The sequence below is a fragment of the Hyaena hyaena genome, unplaced genomic scaffold, assembly GCF_003009895.1.
Source record: "Hyaena hyaena isolate Hyena2069 unplaced genomic scaffold, ASM300989v1 scaffold_342, whole genome shotgun sequence".
In the NCBI taxonomy this organism is placed as follows: domain Eukaryota; kingdom Metazoa; phylum Chordata; class Mammalia; order Carnivora; family Hyaenidae; genus Hyaena; species Hyaena hyaena.
Genome location: NW_024080974.1, coordinates 40,071 through 58,356, shown reverse-complemented (window position 1 = coordinate 58,356; position 18,286 = coordinate 40,071).

Here is an 18,286-nt window from a genome sequence, read left to right as displayed (position 1 = left end):
CAGGCTCCAGGCTCTGTGCTGGCAGTCAGCACAGAGCCCGACGCGGGGCTCGAACCCACGAACCGCGAGATCATGACCTAAGCGAAAGTCGGACGCTTAACCGACTAAGCCACCCAGGCGCCCCTAAACAGTAAATAATTCTTAATAAAAACTTATTATGTGCTATGAATTATAAGAAGTAAATTATGCACATATTTAAACTTCATGATAACTCCATGGAGTGGACATTATCGTTGGTTGACAAAACCAAAACATATGGAGGGTAATTTGATCACAGTTTGGAGCTAGGATGTGATGCAAAGTCTAATTTCCAGCCCCCCCAATCTCTCTGGTGTGCTATACTGCTTCCAAAAGTACTACAACTTTTAAGGCTTATTTCTGAGTTTTGGTGGACTTGAATTACTCTTACTCCCTTCTGATTTCAGACTCACATACCCAACTGCCTTCAAGACATCTCTTGCTTATTCTATAGGCATATGACACTTAGCATATCTAAAACAAAATTGATTTTGCCCCCATGCATGTTTCAGTATTTATCTTAACACTGTCATTCATTAAGTTGAAAAAATGTCGAAAAACTTGGGCCATTTTACTTATTTATTTTTCTCATTTCAGCTTGGACCTGTGGAAACTTTGTGAAGAAACCACTAATGGTGACAGTGCGAAGCAATGAGTGGGTTTTAACACATCTAGTAACATCATTTGCACTTTAGAAAGATTATCCTGGCAAGGATTTAGGGATGGGATGGAGGCAGGTTAGCCTATAGGTAGGAAGTCCAGATAGCTCCTGATTAAAATAATCTTAGTGAGCCCAATAACATGAACATATTTAAGGCCATATAACTGTACACTTAAAAGTGGTTAAAATGGTAAACTTTGTTATGAAGATTTACTATAATTAAAAAAAAAATCCTAGTGAGACTTAAGGGCTTGAACTAAAACTATAGCAGTGTAGATGGAAAGAAGGGGACAAATTTGAAAGATATCTAGGTATAGGATCCAAAGGACCTAGTGACTTCTGAGGGTAGGATGGGGACAGATGGGGTGGGCAAGAAGGATGACTCCTGGGTATCTGATTTTGGTGACCAGATGGATAGTGATATACTAACCAAGACAGTGTAGAGGAAGAACAGAAGAATTTGTTGGGGAGCATGTGCATGTGAAGATCAGTTCAGCTTGGTACATATGAATTTCAGGTGTTGGTGAGACATATAAGTGGGATGTTAAGTAAATACTTGGATATTAAGAGTTTGTCTTAAATAGAGAATTCTAGGTTTTTGATATAGATTTCAGTTCAATCAATAAGCACTTGTTTGGTAATTCCTATGTACCAGGTACTGTTCTAGGCATTGATTATTCAAAAAAACAGGACATGGTCCCTGTTTATAAGGAACAGTAAGGTGGGGAATTAGATCTTTATATGGATAACTCCAATAAGTTGCTGGTAAATGCTGTGATAAAAGGATAAGCAGATATTAAGCAGAATCTAGTTTGGGTAGAAGAGGAGAGGAAAGGAATATAAAGTCTTCCTGATTTTGTCTGAGTTAAGTATTGAAGGAAGTAAGTTAGAGGAAATAGTCATTTTAAGAAGGGAAGTGATGGGGCAGGGCAGGATGGGCTTTCCAGACAGAGAAAATAATATCTGTGAAAGCACAAAGGCATGAAAAGCATGATATGTGTTAATTCCTATTGGTAGTATTTGTTTTCTCCACCACAAAGTTAGAGGTGTAGAATGGGAGAAAGTGAGGCTGAAGAGGTGGTCATGACTAGGTTGCTCTAGGTTGTAACTGAAACCATGGGAGTAGATGGAAATGCTTAGAAAGAGAAATTAAAAATAGAAAGAGAGATGGGAATAGAATGGAAATAAAAAGAAAACAAATATTTAAAGTAAAGAGATTGGCAAAAGAATTTGAGGAAATAGGGCTATAAAAGATGGATCAAGACTAGGTGCTGTCACAGAATTTAGAAAAAAGAGCATTTCAAGAAGGCAGTTATCAACAGTTTAAGCACTTAAACAAGATCAAAGTGAAAAGTGCCCATGTGATTTGGCAATTGGGAAATGACAACCTTTTCAGTGTGGTTTTAATAGTATGATGGAAGTAGGAAGAAGCCTGAGAGGAATGTGAAAATTGAAGGCTAAGTATAGGCTGTTTTATAAGAGCTTGGCTCGAAAGTAAAGAGGATTATAGTTATAGGGGAATGTATGGCTGAGGAGTTTTTTTTAAGAAACTGGTGGCATGTGAATGTATTTGTGGACTACGGGATGGAAGACTAGAGGAAGACACAAAAGTGTAAGGCAGGAAGATGATACTTTTTTAAGTAGGGTCTCAGAAGATGGGATCATAACATGACTTACATCATTATCTTAAAAAATATAATGGGACAACTTTTCCTTGAGATTAAGGGGAAAGAGTTGAGAAGAATACATCTGGGATACTTTAGGTATGGAGGACTTAACTGACAGAACTTATGTCTGCTAGATTCAATTTTCTCCATGGAGTAGTACGGAGACAAAGTTCTCTGCTGAAAGCATAGGGTAAAGAAAAAGGCTAGAGGAAAATGCTGAAATGTTTAATGTGGCAAGGAAGGGAGGTACCTTGGAATATGTAAACGAAATACTAGGTGATACTGATGATCCAGCTATTTGTAGCTTGAGACTACAAAGTTGTAGGAGATACTGATCATCGTAGTATGACTTTTAGTTTTCACATTGGGTCTATACTTTGGGGATAGATATGGGGAGGGGAAATAATAAAAGTAATTGAGAGTTAATGACTTATAGGGTAAGACAAGGGTATAAGAAGGCTGTGTCCTTGAGAGAAAGTGATTAAACCTAGAATTCAGATTGGGTAGAGAAGAAAGCAAGTCTATAAAGGACTATCAGTTCAGAATAAGAATGAAAGGAACAAGAAACTGGATGTCTTGATTTGTGTTGAGCTAAAAAGCAAGAGTAGTTGGAATAATGCTGTGGTTACTGTTGGAGAGGCAAGTTTGATCTTAGGATTTCATACTTAGAAAAGTTCTGCCATCATTCACTGTAGTTGAAGTGGATAAGAGGTAAAAATCATTAGCATTCAAGGGACAAAGGAATAGTCACATCCCTGACATTGACATTGCAGTTTCTTAGCATGAATACAGAAGTTGGGGTAGACAGAAAGGAAGACATTGAATCAGATGCCTGAAATACATTTAAAGGAAATGACACTGATCAGGAGGTCAGTAGATATCACTGAAGAGAAGAGACAGTGAGAAAGCTGGAGGGTGTAAATCTCAAAGGAGGGAGGGTTTTTACATCTATGCAGAAGGTATGAAAGAAGCAAAGGGGAACCAGAAGAACTCTCCTTCCGAGTATATGGGAAGAAAGCTGGGCTGATAGGAAACAAGTGTCCTTGGTAGGTCTGTTTCAGGTATAATCTGTGTGTGAAACATTCAGTGCAGAAGTTGTGGATAGATGCGAGGGAGTAATAGTGGAAAGAAGGTGCCACAAAGCCGACTGAAAAAGCTGAGATCAGAGGAATAAAGAGAAGGAGAGAAAGATGGGGAGGGAAGAAGCACATAGCTGTATGAAAGCGAACAGGCAGTGGATGGAGTGCACCCATTCTCCATTGCATAAATTGTAACTAATGTGGTAAGAAGTTCTTGCTCCATTTTAGCCACAAAGTGTAACAGAAAAGATACACCTAAATGCCTATAAAAATAGGCATATCCACATACACTTGTTAATAAACAGAGACATGGCCATATAAATATGAACACACATATATGCTCACAAAAAGAACACATAAGAAATACGTATCATATGAGGAAATAATGAAGCTGAGAAAAGAAGAAAGACTATTGACATTTGAAACAAAATGAAGAAAGAGTTTGTAAGTGAAAAAGTGAGGGTAAGCGTAGATGGGGGAGTGGGTTGAAAAGTCATGGTGAAAAAGGTAGAAATGAGAATTGGTAGAAAGTGGTAAGAATGGGGAACCAAATAATAATTACATTGCCAAAAATTTTCCTTATATTATTTTTTTTTGAGAGAGTGTGAGTGGGGGATGGGCAGAGAGAGTGGGAGAAAGAGAGTCCTAAGCAGGCTCCATGCCCAGCACGGAGCCCCACACTGGGCTCCAGCTCATGATGGTGAGACTCTGATTTGAGCTGAAATCAAGAGTCAGACCCTCAGCCAAGTGAGCTGTTTAGGTGCCCTTATTCCTTATTTAACAGGAGACCTGCCTCCTTGGATCTCCCACTTATCCCCCTACACATACATTTTAAATCATTACCTGACTTGATTTCCCATATGAGGTCTTATCAAAATGTTAAGAAAGTGGCCATATCTTTACTGTTTTTTATTGTTTACACTTCCAGTCTTCAAATGGCTGGTAGACTGCTCACCCGTGTTTGTATTCTTTGTGGATGTTCTCTTCTATGTCTAGTGTCTTTAAAAATACTGGTCCCCATATAATAATCCAGTTTAATCATTATAAAGAAAAATGGGCCTGATATCTTCCTTGATTTAGACTTTCACTTCTATTTTAATGCTGCCATGTTGCAATACTGACTTACACTGAAACACTAGCCTGCTTGACTATCAGGCCAAGCCAAATCTGTCCTATTTCATATATGATTAATATTTCTGTTTCCTTTATTGCTGCACAATAAACCACCCAAAAAGTAGTGGCTTAAAATGGCAGCTATTTTATTTAATCACATCCATCTGGGCTTGGGGCAGTTACGCAGTTCTGCTAACCTTGCCGGGCTTCACTTATTCAGCTGCCGTCGACTGGGGTGGGGTGGTGTGGTCGTGTGCCTGACAGGCGGTGCTGACTTCTGCTGGGATTCTCTCTGTAGTATCTCATTCTCAGCCAGATGAGCCCAGACTTATATACCTGGTGAACACATCGGCAAGAGGGTAATATTGAACACAGGAAGGTCTCTTGAGGCCTTGCTTAAAAGTTGTACAACATCACTTGGGCTTATTTTATTGGTTAAAGGGAGTCATGGGTCACCACAGATTCAAAGGGTGGGGAAATAAATTCCACCTTTTGACAGGAGCAGTTGCAAAAAAAATGAATGGCCTTTTTTATTCCATAATATTGATATTAAATGCCAGATTTTACCTTTATCCATGTCAGATTTCAGCTTGGTAAATTTGGGACATTTTTCCAGCAAATTAATATCTTCTGGCATCTTGAGTTTATCACTTCTTGTACTTATGATAAACTTACGTTTTATGTTTTTAACTTAGGTAATTAAAATATGTTGAACAAAAAAGTACTGAGACAAACCTCCTAGAGACAACCCTACAGGGTCATAATATGTATTCCTATTCAATTAGCTATGAATGATCTGTGCAATCCTTCTTGATCTTGTCCACAAAGGTGTTTTAAGACAGTCTGTCAAATGGCTATTAAAATCAAGATATATTAGAGTTCTTCCTCCTTACCTACCAGTTACGGAGGTTAATTTCTGAGATGCAACTAGACTTGCAAGACCAAGTATATGGTAACCAGGATCAGCCTAGCTGCCAGAGATCATCAGTCCTTACTGGCTACATCGGTGAGTAGGTCTACAACTAAGATTACTGGACTGGCTATAGGGTGCCATCCATAAGTACTCAGATATTTCTTTTTTTTTTTTTTTTAGATTTATTTTTATTTATTTATTTATTTTTTACAAATAGTTTATTGTCAAATTAGTTTCCACATAACACTCAGTGCTCATCCCCATAAGTGTCCTCCTCCATGCCCATCCTCCCCTCCCCCCCACATCCATCAGTAAGTACTCAGATATTTCAATTAGAGTACCTAAAGGGCTTAATTTGGGCTTTCACAGATATCCATATAGGTATAATCTGATAATCTGTGCCATGGAAACAATCTGGGCTGTGATGATATTTGGCAAATACGATGAGTTTGTAGATCATTGCTTGCTTAAGTTGATATCATGCCTGGTATGGTTCACAGCACATAGCATTTACTCTATTTTTAAATTTAATTTTAAGGGCTGGTCTACCTGTGTTTCAACATTCAAGATATATTTACTGAAACGCTTCACTGAAAAGTCTACAAGTCATTCTTTATTAACATTAAATAATAAATTCCAAAATATTACCAACTTAACAATACTATGATGGTATTACACATTTTGCCTTACCGAAAAAGACATCATTTTTAAAATGTATATGGACTTACAAATAGATCCTGTTTGTTTTTTTTTTAATTTCTCATGTTTTATTTATTTGTGTGTGTGAGAGAGAGAGGGGCAGCGTGAGCAGGGGAGGGTCAGAGGGAGAGGGAGACACAGAATCTGAAACAGGCTCCAGGCTCTGCGCTGTCAGCACAGAGCCCGATGCAGGGCTCGAACCCACGAACCATGAGATCATGACCTGAGCTAAAGTTGGAGGCTTAACCAACTGAGCCACCCAGGTGCCCCTAGATCTTGTTTTTCTTAATAAAATTTAAAGCCTAACACATTTATGTATTCTTGTTAGCAAACTCAGTATTAATAATACATTGTGGTTAATTTGGAAATGGGCATAATTAACTTATCTGCATTAACATTAACAGCAAAGATAAGATTTCCAGTATAATTACACCAGAGATAATGAGGAAAAAATTGACACTGGCAAGAATAAAGAAAGCCAATCACTAGGCCAATTTAGTGAAAGAAAGAAGATACAGGACAATTGTTTACTATATAAATTCATACAGAATATTTTGAAAAGGACATCACAAATATTTCATTATAAGCAGATAATAAATAGGATTTCTAGATGAGCACCACTTTTAAGATTTCTATTATAAAACAGATTTAAAAGGTATTTGTTAATTTCTTAGAAAATATGACTAAAGCAAATGGCTGCAGAAACTTTTAAAAAGTCTTGACAAAGGATTCTGTTAAAATTCTTAGCCTAGTTAACATGTCAGTGATAAGTTTACATGGATACAATAATTAGTATCAAGTATTTGTATCCCATTAATCCTCATTAGATCTTTGAGATGAGTTAGATACCAAAGAATGCATTTAAAAAGGCTCTCTTACTACCTCCTTGATTCACTGTGTTCAGGTCTCTCCAATATTGTATGATTGCCATGAGATTTAAGAATTCCCAGGAGTACTGAAATATTGGTAAACTTACAGCCTACATAGGCTACAGTAGAGTATATGCCTAGGTTTTGTTTAAATGCATTAAGTTAAAAAGTCTGCATTCAGCAAAAGTGGTGCATTTTCAGCTCTAATTTTGACCTAAAAATAAGATTCAAATCAGTAATGTAAATTAAGTACACAGTTTTCACAACCTCTATGATCCCAAATACAAGATGATACTCAGGAAATAAGAGTTTATAAAATTATTATGGTTCTCAAGATGATTTTGGGTCATGTCTTCCCTACACCTCTTACAAAGCAGTCCAAGTAACCTTTGTTCTGTTTGGGCCAATCATGGGGCAGAACTCTGAGAGAGTGATCGAGTTTGCCTTTATTTCTCAAAGAGCTATTCCTAAAATAATTTGGTAGTGATTACTGCTGAAATAGAATTCCACCAGTAATAGACACATCTAGAGAGAGAGAGAAAACAACAACCAAAACCCAAAAGTTAAAACCAGTGCTGAGTAGAAGTTGATCCAATGGCACTTCTCTCGCTTCCCATTCAAGAGTCTAATCTTTTCCCATTCTCCTCCCTTTGACTCTTAATATTGGCTTTAGAAAAAATGTTTTCTGAGAACAATGTTACGTGATTGATAAAAAAAGGCTACTGAGAGTATCTGCATTCTATTATGAAACAAAGCATAACCCAAATCTGTTTATTTCTGATACTGAGATTTTTTAAAATTTTATTTTCTTAATGTTTATTTTTGAGAGAGTGAGCACTCATGTGCATGTGTACACACACACACACACACACACACACACACACACATGAGTGGGGGTGGGGCAGAAGGGGAGGGAGACACAGAATCTGAAACAGGCTCCAGGCTCTGAGCTAGCTGTCAGCACAGAACCTGAAGCGGGGCTCGAACCCATGAACCATGAGATCGTGACCCGAGTGGAGGTCAGACCCTTAACTGACTGAGCCACCCAGACGCCCCTCTGATACTCAAATTTTAAATATCAATTGATAGGTATGAAAACAGATATATCGTGGGGATTGCATCATCTATTAAATGAAACCAGGAATGTGACTATCATCTCTGTCTACTTATAAAATTGTCCCTATTTGCTGCCAACTGGTATTTTTGGCTGGATCTACATTATTAAAAAAAATAGGAAAAGAAAAACAATAATTTGGGTACATACAGTAAACAATATTTAGTTTTAAAGCATCATGACTAACCATTTACTAATTAGCTTGTTGATTTCTAGTATAAATTTCACATTAAATCCAATTCAATCATTTCCCTAATAAAACCATTTTACTGTATAAAAAATATTTCAGGGGCGCCTGGGTGGCTTAGTCGGTTAAGCGTCCGACTTTCGCTTAGGTCATGATCTCGTGGTTCGTGGGTTCGAGCCCCGTGTCGGGCTCTGTGCTGACTGCCAGCTCAGAGCCTGGAGCCTGTTTCAGTCTGTGACTCCCTCTCTCTCTGACTCTCCCCTGCTCATGCTCTCTCTCTCTCTCTCTCTCTCTCCTAGAAATAAATAAAACGTTAAAAAAAATTTAAAAAAATATTTCAAGTAACTAGAATAAAGGATACAAATAATATGGATAGATTAATTTAGCTCCTCAGATGTCATTATACAAAAGCATTATAACTTAGATGATATTATCTTTAAAGAATTATCATTCCTTCAGAAATTAAGCAGTAAATTTGGATTTATCTGAGATTAAATAGAACATAATAATATCTTAGTACATGCACACTCAACTCTGCTTAGATTGGATATACACATTTCTCACTCAATGAAAACTTGCCTTTTATTTTTTTAAGTTTATTTATTTTGAGAGAGAGAGAGAGAGAGAGTGTGAGAGTGCATGTGTGAGCGGGGAAGGGGCAGAGAATGGGAGAGAGAATGAGAGCGAGAGAATCCTAAGCAGGCTCCACTCTACCAGCATACAGCTCGATGCAGGGCTCTAATGCAGGAACGGAGATCATGACCCGAGCCAAAATCAAGAGTCAGATGCTCAATAGACAGAGCCACCCAGGTGTCCCAACGTGTCTCTATTTTATTTATTTATTTTTTAATGTTTTATTTATTTGTGAGAGAGAGAGAGACAGCGTGAGCAGGAGAGGGTCAGAGAGAGAGGGAGACACAGAATCTGAAACAGGCTCCAGGCTCTGAGCTTGCCGTCAGTCAGCAAAGATGCCGAGGCGGGGCTTGAACCCACGAACCGTGAGATCAGGACCTGAGCCAAAGTTGGAAGCTTAACCGACTGAGCCACCCAGGCACCCCAACTCGCCTTTATTTTAAATGTAGACTAACAGTTGCCATCTTCCATGTAACCTTGAAAAATCAGGCTTGTCAATCAATCATAATGTCATTACTATCAATTTAGGTGACTAGTAAAAATAAAAGTTAAACATTTAACAATCAAAATATAATGTAAAACTTTGCATTCTTTACATTTGTCCCACCTCATTTTAAAATTAGAACATGGAGAAAGAGTAAAGCAATATTTCCTTTGTTACTATATCTCTAAGGTAATTTTATTTTAAGTTTTGGATATTAAAACAGTAACTTTGGTATAATATTACCCAGAGATTAACTAAGATTTTGTTAGTAAATTAGATATCTAGATAGTCTGGTGGATTCCAATTAGTCTATGGCAGTACCAGCAGAATGGATGATACTATTAGAAAAGTACTTACAGATGATAATAGAGTTATTTTGCTTAAGCCTCTAACTTAATATTAGGAAAGTGATTGAGATAATAGGATGAATTAAGATCAAGCGACAATTTTATTGAATTCTCACTTTGTCAGTGAGAGGATATTCAAATCATTTGTAAGTTTCCCAAGAAAACTCAACACTAGTAAAAGGCCCATGAGGTTCCATGAGGGCAAGTACAATGTGTATTTGTTCATCACTGGTACTTGGTAACTAGCAGAACAGGCTCTCAAACATCAACAGGGTATTATTTACTTGTTTCTGAACAGATATTACATACACATGCACACACACAGGGAATAAGGAGTAAAAGGATTTCATTTACATTCTCAATTCTAAAAAATAGATTGAAATTTTGATGATGACCCCTAAGAAGAGGTTTCAAAAATAAAGTTACTCCATGTGAAGATTTGTAGTAGTTTATTTTTCTCAATTAAAAAAATTTTCTTAATGCTTATTTCTGAGAGACAGAGAGAGGCAGAGCATGGGCAGGGGAGGGGCAGAGAGAGAGGGAGACACAGAATCTGAAGCAGGCTCCGGGCTCTGAACTGTCAGCACAGAACCTGACATGGGGCTCGGACCCACGAACAGTGAGATCATGACCTGAGCCAAGTCAGACACTTTGCAGACTGAGCCGCCCAGGCACCCCTGTAGTAAATAGTTTATTTAGTCAAGTGCCCTTGCAGAAAACAATTAAATAATAAGCAGTTATAGGAATAGATTCCTCTCATTTTATTTTGATTTTTTAAAATTTATGAGAGAGACAGAGAGAGACAGAGAGAGAGACAGAGAGCGAGAGCGAGCACCAGCCAGGCAGGGGCAGAGAAACAGGGAGAGAGAGAATCCCAAGCAGCCTCCACATTCAGCACAGAGGCCCACGTGGGGCTCGGTCCCTCAGCCTTGAGATCGTGACCTAAGCTAGGCTGATATCAAGAGTTGGTTGCTCAACTGATTGAGTCACCCATGTGCCCCAAGATTCCTCTTTTTTAAATGGAGGGAGTTTTGGAGCTTGGTCGAAAGATCTTAAATGTAACTTCACTCTAAGTTAAGGTTATCCTTTTTGCTTCAGGAGGGATTTAATGTGATAACAATGAATTACTGATTCTGAAAACTAACATTGTCATCTCTTCTTTTTGACTTCATAACTTGTAAGGAGAAAAAACAAAGCATACAAAGGAATGAAGTTACCCTGGATGTGGATTACTGATAAGCAGACACATGATGAAATATGGGAAAGACAAGTTGACAACAGCGTCAACCGTTTAAATTATTTCATTTAAAACTCTTGATTTCTAAGAATAGGCCCAGGGTATGATAGTGGTATATTCAAAAAGGATGCAGATTTTGTGGGAAGGTTTCTCTTTCTTTTCTTATTCTGGTTTTTGTGTTCTGCCCCTCCTTCCCAGATTCTAGGACAATCCATATGAATACTTGCTTAAATTATATCTGAAAGCACATAGAAGTCCTTTATTTCTTTTAGACTGAAATGGATTGTTAAAATATCAGTTTCACTATTTTCAGAGTGCCTTTTGTTGAAAATTAAGACTAATAAATCACTGTCTTCTAAATGTTTTGGAAAGTTTTCAATTATATTGTCAAAGCTTTTTTCCTCAGGAGAATTGATCCTTGGTTTCAAGATAAGGATACAGTAGGGGCGCCTGGGTGGCTCAGTCGGTTGAGCGTCCACCTTTGGCTCAGGTCATGATCTCACGGTCCGTGGGTTTGAGCCCCACGTTGGGCTCTGTGCGGACAGCTAGCTCAGAGCCTGGACTTCCCTCTCTCTCTGACTGTCCCTTGCTCACGCTGTCTCTCCCTCTCAGAAATAAATAAAAATATTTTTAAAAATTTAAAGTTAAAAAAAGATAAGGATACAGTAAATAGAAATTTGAAGTTTAATCTCATTCATGATGTTATGAGACTGCTAGGTAGTCACTGCTTATTTCTGGCAGTTTAAAACTGTGTTATTAGACTCAGATATTTTATACAGAGTCCTAAATTCTTTATATAAATAAAAGAAATTAACCTTTCTAAAACCTCCATATTTAGCAAAGCAATATAGCCATGAAAAGGCAGAGTTCTCTGAAAAGTTTGACACATTATAGAACATACATTATTTAAAAAGTTTTTTGTGTTTTTATTTTTGAGAGAGAGAAAAAGACAGAGAGACAGTATGAACAGGTGAGAGGCAGAGAGAGGGAGACACAGAATCTGAAGCAGCCTCCAGGCTCTGGGCTCGAACTCACAAAGCAAAAGATTACGACTTCCTGAGCCAATAGGATGTTTAACCGACCGAGCCACCCAAGCACCCCCCAAAATTTTTGATGTTCACTTATTTTTGAGAGAGAGACAGAGTGTGAGTAGGGGAGGGAGAGAGAGAGAGAGAGAGAGAGGGAGACACAGAATCTGAAGCAGGTTCTAGGCTCTGACCTGTCAGTTTGATGCAGGGCTTGAACTGGTGAACCATGAGGTAATTAACCTGAGCCAGATCAGATGCTTAATCCACTGAGCCACCCAGGCACCCCTAGAACATACATTATTTAATTAAAATTGCCACTAAAACAACATATAAAAGGGAAGATGTTATAAAGATCAACACCACATATGTAAAAGAAGTTTATGGTTTCCCTTATCTCAAAAACAGTGTCTATTGCAAATAGACACTGTTTTTGAAATGTATATATATATATACATTTTGAAATGTATATATATATATGTAATAGACACTGTTTTTGAGATAGATATCATATATATAGATATGTATACATATAGATAAGGAATTCTGGATGCATAGAAAGATAAGCAGTTCTGACTGAGTTCCATTTCTTTCTGATTTTTATGTCACTTATAAATGTAATTTCCATTCTTTAACATCCATTCACTTCACAGTTAATACTTTTCAAGCACCATAGTAGACTTGAAATTAAATCACATATGTCTTTCTTATATGTGTTAAAGTGTTAGTATTAGGGATTAATGGGTTTTATTCTCAGTATCTAGATTATTTATCGGTAGTATGTTAGTGACATAGGGACAAATTAACTCTTCAGCTGACAGGATATTAGTAAACTACTTCAGGGACTACGTTACAAAGCTCTTAAATGTGCCTAATATTTATGTTCTAATTTATTTGCTATGAGTAATCACCAGGATAGATTTTTCATATGATTTCCTTTAGATTTACAGTATTTGCATTGTTAACAATATATAGATTTTTATATTCTAGGAACTACCATACATTTGGCAGCAAAGATAATAAATAAGACCTTCTAATTATGATTATTATGATTAAGTACTAGAGAGCCATTTGTAAAGCCAATGAAAATTATTCTTTTATCTTAATTGGTAGAGGAATTCTCATCTGAGTGTGAAGAAAAGAGCCTCAAACTTGCCTCCTGATAAAAATCCTAAAGGTTTTTCAGATATTCTATAAAGCATGATATATGAATTATAATTTATTATTGCTTTTCCTTAGATTAGTTTAGGTTTGCACAATATGGTACTGTTTACATCTTCTGGTATGTGTTTTGTTACCTAAATTTGGTAGAAATGTTTCTTTGAATAAATAACCTATATGATATGAGTAAATTATTGCTATAAATCTTTGCTAATAGCCTATCCTCATCATGTGCCTTTTTAAATAAAATAATTATACAAAATCTTTCTATGCTGCTCTCAGCTGCTTATATCTGCTTTTAAGTATTCACCCACCAGCCTGGTTCAGATAATTCAGATCTCACCAATGATATGACCTCAGGAACTAATCTGCTGTTTGCCCAGTAGAGGAGTTACATATTGCCTTTTGAAGAATGATACCTCAAACCACAGCCTTGACATTTGGCCTATCTTTGAATGGCTTCAGATATAGCTCTTAAGAATAATCCTTATCATTCAGAATAACTTTGGACATTCTGACTTTTAGCACTAAACTCTACAGAAAGAGTTTAATTATGTGGGAAATAGGGTTATATAATCTAAATAGCTATCATTCCAAAGACATTCTCATGGGTATTTCTATTATTCCTTGAGAAGAATCCTTAGAAGCCTTCCCTTCTTTTGCTCTTCAGTTTCTGGAAGCCAATTTTGATGAGTTTTATATCTGCCATGTGACAGTGGTGTTCTCAAACTCAACTTAATATTTTTTCTCATAAGTTTTTAAGTTAGGGTTACACAAAAAGAAAATGAAATTAGTTCTTAGTATTGAACTAAAAGACATCCTATTGATGGCACTCTGTCGTTCCTATCTCTTAGGCAGAAAATCTTAAAATACTGACTACTTCCTTACCCTTCACATCTCCTTAGTCACCAGATCACAGTTTTTCTCTACAGTGTTTCTGATATGAATCCTTTTCTCGATTCTCACTGCTACCAACCTATACCGGCACATCAACTGTCTGTTATTACATTATTATCGTTGCACCTTAGCTAGTACTCTTACTTCTAAAACCAAACTGCTTCAATTAATCTTCCACAGTGCTAAGTGAGCCTGGTATTCCTAAAATGCTATTTCTTTCAAGTGACCTTTGCTGCTTTCAAAACTCTACGTTGGTTTCTTATTCCCTAACACCCAAAATCTAACTGCCTTTGCATAGTAAGTCAACCTACCTCAGCTATTGATATCCCACAGGATGGGGCGCTCTCCCAGGCCGACCTCTGAACTATCTCCTCTCATGTAATATAATTCACAGTGTATCTTTGCTTCATTTGTGCTGTGTCTCTGCTATTCTACATTCTCTTCTTTCCTCTCTTATTCATATCCCACCCATTCTAGAGGCCAAGTTCAATTTCCTTGAGGCCTTCCTTCTCTCTATACTGCCTGTACCTGTCCCAAACAATTAACAGGTTATTTAGTTCCATTCTATTCTATAAAATAATTTTTAAAAACCCAAGGCAATATCTATATATATTAATATATTATCAACATTATATACAGATATAAGATGTCACATACTCTTGAACCCAACAATTCTGCCTCCAGAACTCTGTGCCCTCTCTAAGTTTTTAGCTAGAGGTATGTTCACTGCAACAGTTTTTGGAAACAAATAACAATGCCCTAAACTTCTCTGGGCAAGAGTCTTATAGCATGCTGTTTATTTATTCCACCAAATTTAATAGACTGCTACATACATTGATACAATGTGTTTGTGTGTGTGTGTGTGTGTGTGTGTGTGTGAGTTTTACAGTCTTTTTCTATATCTTGTAATAATGTAACAGATGAAAATAAAATCCAAATTTGTTGTCCCCCCATATTTATCTCTAAAATCCTATATCTTTTCAAGAAGGGAGAATATATTTTTGATTCCATGCAGTATGTAGTCAGATCAAGATACTTTTTCTATTAGTGCTTACAATGAAATAAATGGAGAGGTGAAAAGGTATTGCCAGCTGTAAAGGAACAGTTGAAAAGAATTCATCTTACTCATAATTGTTACCTTTCTGTCAAAAAGTTTTCAGAGGCAGTGTGCATCTAATGATATATACATACACACACCCAAAGTCTTAAATCATTCATATTAACCTGTCAAAAGTGCTGGTCCACTATTTTGACATGCTTACTGAGAATGGTGGATGACTTATTATCCTCAAAGCAAGCTATTAACTCCTGTCTAAACTTTCTCAATCTGAACTACTGTAAGGCAGCTCTTTGATGGGATGCACACTCTGCCTTTTATGGCTTCACATCATTCTGCTCTATTATATGCCAGTGTCTTTGACAGCTATAAAAAAAGCCATATTAAAAAAGGCTAGAAATTTTGAAAAAAAAAATTGTCTCAGTCCTTGTACCCTAAGTAATACATTCAAATTAAATTCCAAATATCACTATATATCCTTACATATACAGCTTTTACAAGTTAGGTCATTCTTACCACAGAAAGTATTTATGGTAATGTATTTTCTGATTAGAGGACAGATGAAACATTATCTATCTACTATAAAAATCTCACACCATATTTCTCTTTTCCACATACCACATGTAGTTCTTCAACGGTACTACATAGTCTAATTGTTTTTCTAATTAATTGAAACCTTTTCTAGCAATTCTAAATATTTTTTAACTCAGTAATTCCACTTCCAGGGATCTGTGTCCCCTGCAGTAATTGCAGATACATGCAAAATTTAGTATGTCCACTGCAGGAGTATTGTAAAGCAACTCAACAGTAACAGTAATGGATTAATAAATTATGGTACAATCATACAATAGATTTTAAGCCACTTAAATGACACACTAAAAGATTATAATGACATAAAGTTATCCATCATATATTAAGTGAATTAACTTATAAAATTGTATATGATATATGAAAAAATTTTTTTTTTTTTTTTTTTTTTTTTTTTTTTTACAAATAGTTTATTGTCAAATTAGTTTCTACATAACACTCAGTGCTCATCCCCAAAGTGCCCTCCTTCATGCCCATCCCCCCCTCCCCCCCACATCCATCAGTCCTCAGTTTTTGTCAGCATTCAAGAGTCTCTCATGGTTTGCCTCTCTCCCTTTCCCCCACCATTTCCGCCCTTCTTCTCCCCCTTGTTCCTCCGTCAAGTTCCTCCTAAACCTCCTATACGTGCAAACATATGGTATTTGTCCTTCTCTGCCTGACTTATTTCGCTCAGCATAACACCCTCAAGGTCCATCCATGTTGCTACACATGGCCAGATTTCATTGTTTCTCATTGCCATGTAGTATTCCATGGTATAGATAAACCACATCTTCTTGATCCATTCGTCTGTTGATGGACACTTAGGCTCTTTCCATGTTTTAGCTATTGTGGAGAGTGCTGCTATGAACATTGGGGTACATGTGCTCCTATGCCTCAGCATTTCTGTATCCCTTGGGTAAATTCCTAGCAGTGCTATTGCTGGGTCATAAGGGAGTTCTATTGTTAGTTTCCTGAGGAACCTCCACACTGTTTTCCAGAGGGGCTGTACCAGTTTACATTCCCACCAACAGTGCAGGAGGGTGCCCGTTTCTCCACATCCTCGCCAGCATCTAGAGTTCTCTGATTTGCTCATTTTAGCCACTCTGACTGGCGTGAGGTGGTATCTCAGTGTGGTTTTGATTTGTATTTCCCTGATGAGGAGGGATGCTGAGCATCGTTTCATGTGTCTGTTGGCCATCTGGATGTCCTCTTTGGAGAAGTGTCTGTTCATGTCTTCTGCCCATTTCTTCACTGGGTTGTTTGTTTTTCGGGCGTGGAGTTTGGTGAGTTCCTTATAGATTCTGGATATTAACCCTTTATCTGATATGTCATTTGCAACTATCTTTTCCCATTCCGTTGGTTGCCTATTAATTTTCTGGGTTGTTTCCTTGGCTGTGCAGAAGCTTTTAATCTTGATGAGGTCCCAACAGTTTATTTTTGCTCTCGATTCCCTTGCTTTTGGGGATGTGTCAAGTAAGAAGTTGCTGCGGTGGAGGTCAAGGAGGTTGTTTCCTGCTTTCTCCTCTAGGGTGTTGATAGTTTCCTGTCTCACGTTCAGGTCCTTTATCCATTTTGAGTTGATTTTTGTGCATGGTGTGAGAAAATGATCTAGTTTCATTCTTCTGCATGTTGCTGTCCAGTTCTCCCAACACCATCTGTTAAAAAGGCTGTCTTTTTTCCATTGGATATTCTTTCCTGCTTTGTCAAAGATCAGTTGGCTGTATACTTTTGGGTCCACTTCTGAGTTCTCAATTCTGTTCCATTGGTCTATGGGTCTGTTTTTGTGCCAATACCATACTGTCTTGAGGATGACAGCTTTGTAGTAGAGGCTGAAGTCTGGGATGGTGATACCTCCCGTTTTGGTTTTATTTTTCAGTATTACTTTCGCTATTCGGGGTCTTTTGTGGTTCCATACAAATTTTTGGATAGTTTGTTCTAGTTTTGAGAAGTATGCTGGTGCAATTTTGATTGGAATTGCATTGAATGTGTAGAGTGCTTTAGGTAGTAATGACATCTTAACTATATTTATTCTTCCTATCCATGAGCATAGAATGTTTTTCCATTTCTTTGTGTCTTCTTCAATTTCCTTCATAAGTTTTCTATAGTTTTCATCATACAGATCTCTTGTATCCTTGGTTAGGTTTATTCCGAGGTATTTTATGGTTTTTTGTGCAATTGTGAAGGGGATCAGTTTCTTGATTTCTCTTTCTGTTGCTTCATTGTTGGTGTATAAAAATGCAACCGATTTCTGTACGTTGATTTTGTACCCTGCAACTTGGCTGAATTCTTGGATCAGTTCTAGTAGGCTTCTGGTGGAGTCTGTCGGGTTTTCTATGTAGAGTATCATGTCATCTGCGAAGAGTGAAAGTTTGACTTCCTCTTTGCCAATTCTGATGCCTTTGATTTCCTTTTGTTGTCTGATGGCTGATGCTAGGACTTCCAGCACTATGTTAAACAACAGTGGTGAGAGTGGACATCCCTGTCGTGTTCCTGATCTCAGGGGGAAAGCTCTCAGTTTTTCCCCGTTGAGGATGATGTTAGCTGAAGGCTTCTCATAG